Genomic DNA, 13,684 nt, shown 5'->3' with positions numbered 1-13,684 from the left:
GGACAGCTCAAAAGAGTGGGGTAATTGGCCGGATACAATTGGGGAGAAAAGGGGAAGGTGTTAAATTAAATTAGACGAATTAGTAGATGTGTTTCCACTAAGAGTGTCTTGTTGTAAAGGGTCCTTAAGCCAGACCCCAGCTGCTAACTCACTATAAGAATTTCTGAACAAACACGTCAACTAATAGCCTATAATACTGTAAATGAGAAGTTCAGAATAGACTACCAGCAATTAGATTTTATTAAAATAAGGTAACCCTAAAGCCCTGTGTATAAAAATGAGTTAATTAAAAAGCAGATACAACTTTCGGCCAGTCAGATTTCATTTGAGCATGGTTAGCATAGTCAGCACATGGGAAAGGTCTCAAATCTGACATATTTATCAAGTATTGGCTCTTGAGAAACTAGTCTGCCGCCCAGTGTGAAAAGTGAATTCGTTTCCAACGTAAATCACCTTGTTTGACAACTTCCTCAAATCAAGTGGCATGAGCTCAAAACAAGTGGGGTGATGTGCGTTACCTTTTACAGTGGATCGACTCGGGCAAGTCAGACTGAAATGTGCTCCTAATCGGTTCATCTGGACACAATGTTTAAACCTTGTGTCCAGATGAACTGATTCACCTTCTGTGATTTCCTTACCTGGATTAATTGAGCATGCATAAAGACGCTCATAAATTGAGATTAACTTGGTGCGTTTAAGGACACAAGGGTATTTTTGAAGTGGAAAAAACTCCAAGAGCAATCAAAGAGAGGTGAATCAGTTCATCTGGACAAAACATTTACTGAGAGAACTGTTTTATCACTCATCTAAGTGACCTCTTCAGTCTCAACTGACTGCAGGTACCCCCCCCCCTTATAAACAATACAGTGGCATAACAACCAAAAACAATGATTGGTTTCATATGCAAATTGCCATGACCATTAACTAGAGTTACAGTGGCCATGTGTACTATTCACAGAGGATTTGGGAATATTTGAAATCACAGCATTGTAAGATGGTGGCAGATACACCCTGTCAGTTCAGGGATGATCCTTCCCTCTTCATATAGATGGCCTCTTTGACCCCGCACTCAAACCAGTGTTCCTCCCTATCAAGGATGTGCACATCCTCATCCTTGAAAGAGTGGCCAGTGGCCTGTAGAGGGTGTAGACTGTGGAGTCCTGGTCTGACGCGTTAGCTCTGCTGTGTTGTGCCATCCTCTTGGCCAGCGTCTGTTTGGTTTCCCCAATGTACAAGTCACGCCAATCCCCCTGGCACTTAACAGCGTACACTATATTGCTCTGTTTGTGCCGAGGGAGCCGATCCTCGGGGTGGACCAACTTCTGGTGCAGCGTGTTTTGGGGTTTGAAAGCAACCGAGATGCAGTGTTTGGAAAATACACGTCTCAACTTCTCCGACACGTCCACCACCACTCTGTCGCCATCTTACAACGCTGTGATTGCAAACATTCCCAAATCCTCTGTGAATAGTACACATGGCCATTGTAAAGCTAGTTAATGCTCACGGCAATCTGCATATGAAACCGATTGTTGGTTTTGGTAGTTATGCCACTGTACTGTTTATATAAGGGTGGGGATACCTGCAGTCAGTTTAGACTGAAGAGGTCACTTATGCCCCTTTTCCACTGCATGGCTCAACTTGACTCAACTCGCAGAGTGTCGTTTTCCATTACCGTAACAGTACACCCCCCCCCCGGTGTAGCTGGTCTGCATTGATTTTGGTACCCGCTCGTTTTTTTTGGAACCTCGACAAAAGTGGTACCAGCAAAGTGGTAACAGTTACCAAAATGCCAGTACTTTCCAGTAATGGAAAATGAAAAAGTCCAGTCAAGTTGAGCCGGTACCATGTACTGGGAAAGGGGCATTAGATGAGTGATGAAACATATCTGTCAATAAAAGTTGTGTCCAGATGAACTGATTTAACTTTCTTTGATTTTCTTACCTGGATTGTTGAGCATGCATAAAGACCCAAGAGCAATATCTGTGACAGAATATCTACATATCTCAGAACATTTTAGCTGAATAGCTAAAATTGGCTATTCAGGGATGGATGAGTATCTTTTGTCGCATTTACATCAATGCCGATCGGAGGTGGAGCCGGTAAATACTGGCGACTACTGCAGTCATTTGACCCGAGAGTGAATGCCGATTGTACCCTTTTACATTGACCACCAAAGGTGGATGTTAGCGGGTTTTTTGGCCAATGTGAAAGGGGCTTTTGTGTGCAGTGTGCAAAAAGCAAGAACTGACATTGCCATTTAAATCTGCAAACAGCATGTTTATCACCCAATTGGTTGATTTGCTCATTGTTTTGTTTTTGTTTTTTCAAGACCCTCTGACCAAATACTAAAATTAACTGACTTATTTACATGGTTCCTATACATGGTTAAACGGTCTGGTCCACCACATCAATGCAAACCCTCACAATCTTCAGAATGAATCCCACTGAGACGCATCTCCAGCCTCCCAGTTCTCCCACAGCTTGTTTCCCTCTTAAATATCCTACCGTCTCAATGGAAAAATGGAAGGGGGAGGAGTGCTGAGGTGGACGCCTGCGGATGAGTAAGTTTGGGGTCTCATCGGGATGTTGCCTTATTAGCAAGGCTATAAGTAGGGAGGGAGATTGTTATCACAGCACACAAGTGAGATGACCTGGAGCACTGTTGGCCCACCCACACAAGGAGCCAGCAACCCTACTCCCACACACACACACACACACACACTGCTCGTTTCCCGGATAAGTTACAAGCCACACACACACACACACACACACACACACACACACACACACACACACACACACACACACACACACACACACACACACACAGACTGCAGAAAGCTAAGTGCAAAACCACTGTTCAACAACTCAATCTTTCTGTCTGTCTGGTCATCTCTCTCTCTTACGCTCTTAAACACACAAGCACACACAAGCACAAACACACAGCATTCCCCACTCCAGGACAGGTGGTCACCCGCTGCTGAAGCAGTCTTGGTGCAGATTCTCTCCCTTAGGTTAAATCAATGCATCACCACAGCTCAGCCAGATAGAGAGTCCCTTTTAAAAGGTCAGACACATAGCCAGACTACCTCCATGCTCTCCTGAGATAATGATCCTTGAAAAGTAGCAATATCAAGGAAACCCACCCCTGCACACACACACCCCTCTCTCTCACACACACACTGGCGCGCGCGCGCGCGCACGCACGCACGCACACACACACTCACTACAGAGGGAACCGCTATGCTTTTCGGAAATCATTCTCCTGCAAGGTGCATAATGCTAGTTTCCAGTGGAAATAAAACTGCCATTACAGTGGCTATTTTCCTCCAATTGTGAGAAATGTCTTGAAAAAACGTTTGTGAAGACAGAAGGATTCCTAAACTTAAGACTGCATTACACTTCTTGTTAAGAGGGAACTTTTGCGGAACATTTGTGTTATGTGGCATCAGTGGTGGCTGGTGGTGATATTGGGTGGGTGGGCTGACAAATATAGTATACTAGGGGTGTAAAAAAAAATATTGATACACTCGAGTATCGCGATATTATCTTTGGTGATACTGCATCGGTCCTCAAAACTACTATATCGATTTTTATTGCCTACATGTAAAGGTTCGTGACAAACATTTTGTGTTGCGTGTAACCCAACGACCGCTTGATAAGTGTTGTAATTCGACTCTTCCACTGCAACGCAACAACGTCAACTGAGACAGGAAGTAGCATAAGCACAAAGAACACCGGCCTATGAAATCGCAATATATCGCCTTTCTTACAGTATCGCGATATAAGTGGTTAAGATAATGGCTGGATGGATGGATATTGAATCGTAACCCCTGTATCGTGATGTGTACCGTATCGCCAGATTCTCGCCAACACACAGCCCTATAGTGTACCCATCTATAGTTCACACTGCAGCATCAGCAACACAACATCTGAGGTACCAAGTTAGAGCAATGCCACTAAACCTTGTTATAGCAAGTGCTCTACAACACTATAGAGAAGTATAAGAGTGGCCTGATGCCAAACACACACACACACACACACACACACACACACCAGCTGACTACTTTTCTCTGTACACAATAGCACATGCCATTTTTAACGAGAACAACATATGCAGGAATGATGGAATGATATGCTACATGATAGAACAGAATGCAGAATCAGGTAGCCTACCGTGTCAGAAAAGGCCTCACCACCTAAGGATGCACAACAAAACGTGTCCCAGCTGAAACGACTGCCAGTAAATACTGCAACCGTTTTTATCACAACTGTTTTGCAACACATTGAGTCAAAAAATGTCCCGAATAAAACAAGGTGGTAAGCACAGCAAAAACAACGGTCATTAAAGAATAGAGACGAGCAATATGTAGACAGGAAAGCTAAACGTGTCTGGTGGTCTTTTAAGAGGTCTATAGACTTGGGCCTACCTTATTTGAAGAGAAGCTCACATCGGCGACCTTTCTGGGATGCAAACAGGTTAATCACCACGTCATTGAAGTCCGGTGACTTTTGGATGAAGTCCCGCTCAGTAGACAGCATAGCCATGGCGTTCAGCCTATCCTGTCCCATAGTACTCCGGAAGAGTGATTTGAGTCTTAAGTGGACTGAAACACCTCTCTGACTCTGCGGATGTCATGGGGGTTGTGATGGCTATTTGTGTTCATGTCAATGTTTCAGAAAAAAGTGCTCTGAAGATTGTTCCCTGAGCACAATCACGCACTGGCAAAGCAGCTCTTCTTGCATGTATGTCGCCATTTTGCCCGGAAATACGTAACGCCGATCTACTGCGCATGTGCGAAGCGCGTACTCGCGGACTCCCAGTAAGTAAGTGTTCGCGGAGTCCGCAGCTGTCCGCGTCCGCTGTGGAGTAGATCCAGGCCCTCATCAGCTTGCACGGCCACACACGGTGCCTGCGATATTTCACCAGCCAATGTTTGTCCATGAACAGCTAACATACAACCAAGCAACTCATTTTGTCTCGTTTTAGACGTGTACTTGGCGACCCGTGTGTTTGACAGGTGATCGGCTAACCGGCTATCCAAAAAAAGAGAACTGGTCCACGAGGTCCGGAAACACGCCCCGCTGGAGTGAAGTCTTGAGATCCGTCGGACCCCCGCAGAGCTAGCTCGCGTGCCCCACAGAATATAATACAGTGCTGTAATGTTGTAATACTGTATAGAAACGCGGTGGCCCTCATCACGTTGACAGGCCACGTTAACCTTACCCAGCACTGGTCGCTTTACGCTGTTCCCAATGCGACTTGTGCTGCATTCATGTTTCCTAACGTTGCCGGATAAACATTTCAAATCCACAATTCCTTGTTGGGGTCCAAGCCGCGTCTCCCCCAAAAAGCTGGCGTGGGCAACAGAAAAGTGAATTCTTAGCTACACTTGCCGTTAGCCAGTCCCTTCGTTGAAAGCAAGCGACACAAAACTTACAATGTTGTCGTTTGTCCTTTTGCGTTATTTGAACATCGTTTGGACGACGTGTCCCCGGTCTCTTCACTTCCATTTTCTCCTCCAAAGACAAAGAAGAAAATGGATGAGAAATAATCCACCTGGCTCATGCTAACGTCCGCGGCCGCCATTGCCGCAGTCGCCCACTTTTCTCCCTCTTCCCACTCTCACACAAGCAGCACTTCCGTGTATGTACTGTCTGTGCTCTCATTGGTCAAGTCGGCGGCCTATGGGCTGACTGACTTTAGACCAAATGATCAGCAAATGAAGAGGGCGTGCCAAGACACCTGTCACTCATGTAACACGAAGATGAATGGAAGCTGATGCAATTGTGTTTGGGCTGTAAAAAAATAGCCCATTTAGACGTATTTTGTGTTTTTCTTGTGACTATTTAGTGCTGTTGCTGCTCTTAGCTTCCACCAAAATTTAAAATAATATGTTCTAAGGTTTTTTTTAAATCATTTTCTCGTCTTTATTGTAAAAGATAGGGAGAGCTTAGCCCCATTAGCCCATTTATACCAGCCGTCCCTGGGTGATGCTACTAATTAGTAATGGGTTCATGAACCCATTACTAGTCAGATGTCTAGGTAATGGCTTATATGAATACCGCTGGGGAAACTCTTTTAGTTCAAGTTCTTTTATTTGTCAATTGTACAGCAATACAGCATGGCAGGCACTGCTGGCAATGAAATGCTTAGGCATCAGTTCAGTTCAATCTCAAAAAAGCTAAATAATATGACAACAGATTAATCTAAAGCTAAAAAAAATCTAAACGGTTAAAGAGAAAATATAACATTATAAAATTACAGTGTTTACAGTCTGGCATGAGAAATTAAAAACTGAAACTAAAGGTAAATAAAAAATTACTAGAAATTCGGTGTTGACAGGCCGGAGAATAATAAACTTAAGTTTACACCAACTTCATTCTGAGATTTAGGGGGCGTCTGGGTGGCGTGGCGATCTATTCTGTTGTCTACCAACACGAGGATCGCCAGTTCGAATCCCTGTGTTACCTCGGGCGCCCCTACAGACACAATTGGCCATGTGTGTGGGTCGAAAGCCGGATGTGGGTATGTGTCCTGGTCGCTGCACTAGCGCCTCCTCTGGTCAGTCCTATTCCCCCCCAGTTCCCCCTCCTCCCCTGTTCGAGGGGGGGGCTTGGGGGGAATAGCGTGATCCTCCCATGCGCTACGTCCCCCTGGCGAAACTCCTCACTGTCAGGTGAAAAGAAGCGGCTGAGGAGGCATGTGGTAGTCTGCAGCCCAGAGGGGAGAACGCCTGCCACCCAATGACTGCTGGAATAGGCTCCAGCATCCCCGTGTCCGCGGTAGGGATAAGCGGCTTGGATAATGGATGGATGGATGGATGGATGGATGGATGGATGGACAGTTGGGGAGAAAAAGGGGGAGAAACCCACCCCCCAAAAAAACATTTTAAAATTTAACAGTTGACATGGAAATGTGACAGCATATACAAATGTATGTAGTTGTAATAAATATGTTAGATGTATCTGTACGTAGTGCAGGAGTAGAATGGCAGAGAATTAACGGTGCAGAATGAAGTGAGGCTAGTGCATTTTGCAATAGAGAGAGAGATGTTTGTGTGTGTGTGTGTGTGTGTGTGTGTGTGTGTGTGTGTGTGTGTGTGTGTGTGTGTGTGTGTGTGTGTGTGTGTGTGTGTGTGTGCTCAATTGTTTAGAGTCTGTGTTCACAGGACTCTTATTGCTCGTGGGAAAAAACTGTCCTGAAGCCTGCTGGTTCAGGCCCGGACGCTCCGGTACCTTTTGCCAGATGGTAACAGAGTGAACCATTTGAGGCTGGGGTGGCTACAGTTCCCAACTATCCCCTGGGCTTTCTTCCTGAACCTCTGGATGTAGAGATCCAGCATGGCTGATAGCTCAGTCCTGGTGATGTGCTGCACTGTTTTCACCACCCTCTGTGGAGCCTTGTGGTCAAGGATGGTGCAGCCGCCATACCAGGTGGTGATGCAGCCAGTCCAAGTGGTGCCTCTGTAGAGGTTGCAGAGTATCCTGGAGCCCATGCTGAACTTCCCCAGTCCATGGAGGAAGAAGGGCCGTCGTCTCGCTGCCTTGGCAACAATGCCGGTGTAATATGACCAGAGCAGGTCCTCGCTGATGTTCACCCCAAGGAACTTGAAGCTGCTGACTCTCTCCACTGCTGACCCACTGATTTCGATGGGGGTATGTCCTCCCCCTGCAGCTTCCTGAAGTCCACTATCAGCTCCTTAATTTTGCTGACGTTGAGATGGAGGTTTTCATCCTGGCACCATGATGTCAAGGCTCTCACCTTATAGGCCGTCTCATCGTTGTCTGTGATCAGGCCAATGACAGTGGTGTCATCAGCAAACTTAACGATGGTGTTGGAGCTGTGTGTGGCCATGCAGTCATGCATGAACAGGGAGTATAGGAGTGGGCTAAGCACACAGCCCTGGGGGTCACCAGTGCTGAGAGTCAGTGTGGAGGAGGTGGTGGTGCAAATCCTCACTACCTGTGGTCTGCCCATCAGGAAGTCCAGGATTCAACTGTACAGGGTGGTATTGAGTCCTCGGTCTCTGGGCTTAGTGACAAGCTTGGTGGGCACAATGGTGTTGAATGCTGTCGATGAACAGCATATCTCATATATGTGTTTCTCTGTTCCAGATGGGTGAGGGCAGTGTGGAGGGTGGGGGCGATGGCATCATCTGTTGGCCCCGTAGGCAAACTGTACTGGGTCCAGGGTGTCATGCAGCAGTGAGGTAATCTGGGTTTTGACTAGTTGCTTAAACACTTCATGATGACTGGTGTGAGTGCTACCGGGCAGTAGTTATTTTGGCGGAGCACCCTTTTCTCTTTCGGGACAGGGACAATGATGGTCTTTTTGAGGCACATGGGGACTGTAGACTGGAACACTGGAACAGGGAGAGGTTTAAGATGTCTGCAAATGCATCCACCAGCTGGTCTGAGCACACCTTGAGTATTGGGCCCAGGATACTTTCTGGACCAGGAGCCTTGTGTGGATTAATGCTTTTGAAGGATTTGCACATGTATGCCCTAGTTATTTGCACTGAGCAGGAATCCTGGATCACTTGCGTATCCGTGACAGAGGCAGATGTGATGTCCTCAAAGCATGCACAAATAGAGTGCAGTTTATCTGGAAGAGATGCAGACACTTCGACAACACTGTTGGTATGCCCTTTATAGTGCGTGATCGTTCTCAGTCCATTCCACATGTCTCTGGTGACTCCGCTTGTTTTCCCCTGGCAGCATTGATCTTTTTACAAGCGTTCCTACCAAGTTTCCCTGTATTCGTCTACACACACTTAATCAATATTTCAGTGTAAAAACATCTGTTTTTGCATCTGTTGGCCAAAAGGCTGCTAGGCTTTGACTGTGGATTTGGTGTTGTAAAAACAAAACAGTGACAATGCAAGCACATGCTTAGCAGTATGGATGGTGCAAAGATATGGATATCCGTTCACTGCTGCCTAGCTGAAAAGCAAAATGCCTGTCTGGTTCCGCAGGTGATGGTAAGTGATGCTGAAAATCCCGCGCCTAGCAAAGAGCTAATCATTTAAGAGGGCAATTTAATAGTGCCTCTATATTCCCTGCAATTTAATTTGTGCTTTGAACTGCTCTACACTGGGTCTATGCAACAACTAAAATTGAAACTCTGACCAGCACTAGTGTTTGCCAAATAAATAAATAAAAGCAGCTCGGCCAGGACCCACATATTTGGAAAATGTATATTTTATTGAACCAGAATGACAATGGGATTTTTGCCTTTGGTGGCGGATGGATCTGCTCATATGTAGTGACTGCACCTTGAGCGCAGTGCATCTATCAAGACACAGAAGCACAAATCCTCTGCACGGCTCACAGAGGCAGGTGGTAAGTGGAGCGGAGGTGGGTGAGCAGCAGCCAAACACATGAAACGGCAGCAGCAGCAGCAGCAGCAGAGGCATAACAATGAGCAATGATGAGAAACAATTGTTTCTCCAGCTTAAATAGGCTGCCCTTTTAGCAGCTGTGATTGTGATTGGTATGGTAAATACGAGGCTGGGGCCGACTGGGTCAGCAGTCAGCCAGTGTTTCCATATTGAACTTGACCTGAACACGAAAAAGCAGGAAACTCAAATCCACCACTAGGAATAAATAAGAGTTGTATCTCCAAAGGTTAACGAAGAGCCACATAAAATCCTCAAAAAGGGGAATTCACATCCCTGAAGAAAGTGGATTTTGAGAAATACGATTTCAGTGCCTGCATCATTTTCCAGTGGGACAAAAAAGAAAGTACTTTTAGAAATCACCGCCTCAACTTTGATTGTGCCAGGTACTTTCTTACATAACCGAGTCACGTCCCGGGGCTTTGGCAAACAATTTGAGCTGAGCGTCGAGCCACGGGCTGATGTCTGAAAACAAGTGAGCTGTGGTGATTGAAGTCAACAAGCTAGTGGCGACAGGGAACGCTTAAACACGTTTACACTGGGAGTCAGGGTATACCAAGACGACATTTAGGCCCTATCAAAATCCCCTCTATGTATATCAAACCATGCAACTGACTTTGTTTCCAGATTTATCGAAATGGAAATTGAGCTTGAATGCTCAATCCATGTGAGAACAGAAATGATTCTTGTCTCTCGATAGGCTATAAAGCCCTTAGAAAAGAAATAACAAGGAGCATCTGGGTGGCGTGGCGGTCTATTCTGTTGACCTACCAACACGGGGGTCGCTGGTTCGAATCCCCATGTTACCTCCGGCTTCGTCGGGCGTCCCTGCACACACAATTGGGCGTGTCTGCGGGTGGGAAGTTAGATGTGGGTAAGCGTCCTGGTCGCTGCACTAGCGCCTCCTCCGGTCGGGCGCCTGTTCGGGTGGGGGAGGGGGAACTCCCACACGCTACGTCCCTCTGGTGAAACTCCTCACTGTCAGGTGAAAAGAAGCAGCTGGTGACTCCACGTATTGCAGGAGACATGTGGTAGTCTGCAGCCCTCAACGGATCGCTAGAGGGGATGGAGCAGTGACCGGGACAACTCAGAAGAGTGGGGTAATTGGCCAAGTACAACTGGGGAGAAAAATGGGGAAAAATCCAAAAAGAAAAGAAAAGAAATAACAGGAGCACAAATATTCTACCTGCATAAGTCATTATTATTAATGTGGTCTTTCACTCTGCCAGCTGTTTCATGTTTCACAGTTTACCATCACTGTCTTCCATCCTGCTAAAGGATGAAAGACAGCATCCGTAACCCTTCCAAAGGAAATTATTGACAGGATCCCCGTACCAATAAATAAACCCTGGAGATGTCACATCCCCTCAGGCTGCCTCGGAGGATCAAAGTCAAACTCTGGTTTGACCATCCCGCGCCGCGATACCTATATCCCTGAGGCAGCAGGAATTGCCATCCCAGATTTAGAGAGACATCCTGGGGTCACGCGAACCAGAGGAGAATGAGGAAGGTGAGCGCTGAATCTTACCTCATTTCCTGTTTTCCTACAACTTTGTTGGAAATTCTCTCCTCAGAAAACCAAAAGCCACTTTATTCGACACTGTATTGTTATCATGAATGTGTTCTCTGCACTTAACCCATCCTATTGTATAGGAGCAGTGGGCAGCTGCAGCACATGGGGACCACCTCCAGTTCTTCTTTCCACTGCCTTGCTCAAGGGCACAGGCAGGAGTATTAACCCTAACATGCATGTCTTTCTGATGGTGGGAGGAAACCGGAGCACCCGGAGGAAACCCACGCAGACACGGGGAGAACATGCAAACTCCACACAGAAAGGACCTGGGATGGCCTGGGGTTCGAACCCAGGACATTATTGCTGTGAGGCAACAGTGCTAATCTCTGGGCCACAATGCTGCCTACCTGTTTTAGGTAAGAGAGAGTGAGAGAGAGAGCGAGAGAGAGAGAGAGAGATAATAAATAGATAGATAACAAAGGCCACTTTAATGACCTTGAGTGGAGCTGCAGTCTTTCTGAAATTAAAAAAGTGCACCTTCAACATAACAGTAGAGTTTATGTTGGAGCACATGGATGGATCTGGGGTTTGACTTTCTGTGGTGGCTGCTTCCCTCTGCTATCTTTCCTCATCTGTGTACAAAGCAGCTTAAGGACTCCACTCTCTAAATGAATGGGCTCCGTAAACCTGCCACAGCCTGGACCCGCTAACTCTGTACTGACCACTCACAACGCACTGTGTGATCACTACACTAGCTACTGCTCGGCTTTACTTTCACTAGCTACTGCTCGGCTTTACTTTTACTAGCTACTGCTCAGCTTTACCTTTAATAGCTACTGCCCGGCTTTACTTTCACTAGCTACTGCTCGGCTTTACTTACTAGCTACTGCTCAGCTTTACCTTTACTAGCTACTGCTCGGCTTTACTTTCACTAGCTACTGCTCGGCTTTACTTTCACTAGCTACTGCTCAGCTTTACCTTTACTAGCTACTGCTCGGCTTTACTTTCACTAGCTACTGCTCGGCTTTACCTTTACTAGCTACTGCTCGGCTTTACTTTTACTAGCTACTGCTCAGCTTTACTTTTACTAGCTACTGCTCGGCTTTACTTTTACTAGCTACTGCTCGGCTTTACTTTTACTAGCTACTGCTCAGCTTTACTTTTACTAGCTACTGCTCAGCTTTACTTTTACTAGCTACTGCTCAGCTTTACTTTTACTAGCTACTGCTCGGCTTTACTTTTACTAGCTACTGCTCGGCTTTACTTTTACTAGTTACTGCTCGGCTTTACTTTTACTAGCTACTGCTCGACTTTACTTTTGCTAGCTACTGCTCAGCTATGTTTTCACTCTGAACTAGACTTAACACTGTTGTTTGAAAAAAGAAAGAGAGAAAGAAGCTCGTGCTGCAAACTTGCTCTGCCACCTCTCAGACGTGACCGGCGCTTCCTTGTCCTGGCATGCTGTGAGACACCATCTCCTGATGAAGCTTTTGACAAGTTTTAAAAATAAAGAAAAAAAATAAAAGCTTTGTTTCTCTCTCCTTGTCTCTTATCACCTTTTCCCAGCATTTCTCCAAAAAATAATCATTCTTTGCTTACAGAGAGGAAAAGTGTCGGGACACTACAGCTCTGACCCCTGACCTGCTGGTTATAAGTACCCGGCAACTTAACGGTACTCTGCTGTTTTACTTGTTTTTACATTAGCAAGGTTAGGAGCATCAGCCAAATAAAACAAGAATGTAAAATAGAAATCCAAAGGAATCAGCAGTCAGCATTCAGATCACTCAATTCTTTTTTCTTTTAATGTTCCCTCTTTTTCTCCCCGATTGTATCCGGCCAATTACCCCACTCTTCCAAGTCGTCCTGGTCGCTGCTCCACCCCGACTACCACATGCTTCCTCCGATACACGTGGAGTCGCTAGCCGCTTCTTTTCACCTGACTTTAAGGAGTTTCACAGTGCTGAATGTGAGAATTTGATTTCTTATTGAGGCACAATGGGGTGTTCAATAATGTAATAACTAGTAAGTTTGATGTGAATGTGAAGAAAGAATGTGTTGTACGTGGTGTGGGAGTGGAGGCATTTGTGCATGAGTTTGTTGAGTGTTGTGAGCTAGAGGGACACATGCTGAAAATGAAGGAATTAATCAGTAGATGTCGGAGAGGTGGGTTTGTTGACAGAATGGGGAGAATTGTGGTTGTTTGGGGTGACAGAATGGGATGGAGAGAATCGGGGTTGTTTGGGGTGGCTGGCAAAGTGAACGGATGAAATGTTAATTTATTAAATTATGTTTTAAGCCATGCGAGGTTTGCTGTCAAGCTAAGGAGGAATATAGCCCATTACGAAAAGAGGAAAGCTGAGGTGTGGAACATTTTTAGGAGTGTAATGGAAAGAGATGTTAATATGTTGTATGGTTGTGTTAGAGAAGAAGCAGTGTAATGGAAAGAGATGTTAATATGTTGTATAGTTGTGTTAGAGAAGAAGCAGTGTAATGGAAAGAGATGTTAATATGTTGTATGGTTGTGTTAGAGAAGAAGGAGTGTAATGGAAAGAGATGTTAATATGTTGTATAGTTGTGTTAGAGAAGAAGCAGTGTAATGGAAAGAGATGTTAATATGTTGTATGGTTGTGTTAGAGAAGAAGCAGTGTAATGGAAAGAGATGTTAATATGCTGTATAGTTGTGTTAGAGAAGAAGGAGTGTAATGGAAAGAGATGTTAATATGTTGTATGGTTGTGTTACAGAAGGAGTGTAATGGAAAGAGATGTTAAT

The sequence above is a fragment of the Lampris incognitus genome, chromosome 14, assembly GCF_029633865.1.
Source record: "Lampris incognitus isolate fLamInc1 chromosome 14, fLamInc1.hap2, whole genome shotgun sequence".
Taxonomy (NCBI): domain Eukaryota; kingdom Metazoa; phylum Chordata; class Actinopteri; order Lampriformes; family Lampridae; genus Lampris; species Lampris incognitus.
Note: the sequence above shows the minus strand (reverse complement) of the source record.